The following is a 1,250-nucleotide window of genomic DNA, read 5'->3' as shown; positions in this document are numbered from 1 at the left end:
ATTCACAGCAAGGGTGGGAAGGAGGATCCTGGTAATTCCAGGCCAGTCAGCCTGACCTCAGTACCCGGTAAGGTCATGGGACAGTTCACACTGAGTGTCATCACACAGCACTTCCAGGATGGCCAGGGTGTCAGACCCAGCCAGCAGGGGTTTAGGAGGGCTAGGTTGTGTCTGACCAACCTGGTCTCCTTCTATGACCAGGTGACCCTCCTGGTGGATGCAGGACAGGCTGTGGATGTGTCTATTTGGACTCCAGCAAGGCCTTTGGCACTGTCTCCCACAGCACACTCCTGGAAAAGCTGCAGCCCACGGCTGGGACAGGAGCACTCTGTGCTGGGTTCAGGACTGGCTGGATGGCCGGCCCAGAGAGTGGTGGTGAGCGATGCTGCATCCAGCTGGGGACAGTCACCAGTGCTGTCCCTCAGGGCTCTGTGCTGGGCCAGCTCTGTTCAATATTTTTATTGACCACATGGATGAGGGGATTGAGCTTTTCATTAGTAAATCTGCAGATGACACTGAGCTGGGAGCGTGTGTCCATCTGTTGGAAGGCAGGAGGGCTCTGCAGGAACACATGGAACAGCCGGATAGATGGTAGAGTTCAGTAAGTTTAAATTTAATCAGTCCAAGTGCCCAGTCCTGCATTTTGGCCACAATAACCCCCTGCACTGCTCTAGGCTGGGGACGGTGTGGCTGGACAGTGCCCAGGCAGAAAGGGACCTGGGGGCACTGGTCGACAGCAGGCTGGACATGAGCCAGCAGTGTGCCCAGGTGGCCAAGAAGGCCAGTGGCTCCTGGCCTGGATCAGGAATGGTGTGGCCAGCAGGAGCAGGGAGGTCATTCTTCCCCTGTATGTGGTACTGGTGACTGGTGTAGTTGGCATTCCTCCCCTGCACTGGCACCGTTCCTCGAGTGCTGTGTCCAGTTCTGGCCTCCCCAATTTGAGAAGGACATGGATGGGCTGGAGCATGTCCAGAGAAGGGCAACAAGGCTGGTGAGGGTCTTGGAACACAAGTCCTGTGAGGAACGACTGAAGGAGTTGTGGTTGTTTCGCTTAGAGAAGACTCAGAGGTGACCTTATCACTCTCTACACTCCCTGAAAGGTGGTTGCAGTCAGGTGGGGGTCGGTCTCTTTCTCCTCACAGCAACTGACAGGACCAGAGGACAGTGTCTTAATCTGCACCAAGGGGTATTTAGGTCGGATATTAGGAAAAAAGTTTTTTTATGGAAAGGGTGATAAATTCCTGGAACTG

The sequence above is a fragment of the Anomalospiza imberbis genome, unplaced genomic scaffold (genome assembly GCF_031753505.1).
Source record: "Anomalospiza imberbis isolate Cuckoo-Finch-1a 21T00152 unplaced genomic scaffold, ASM3175350v1 scaffold_684, whole genome shotgun sequence".
Classification (NCBI taxonomy): Eukaryota; Metazoa; Chordata; class Aves; order Passeriformes; family Viduidae; genus Anomalospiza; species Anomalospiza imberbis.
The sequence above is the reverse complement of the archived record's forward strand: the minus strand, read 5'-3'. Positions refer to the sequence as shown.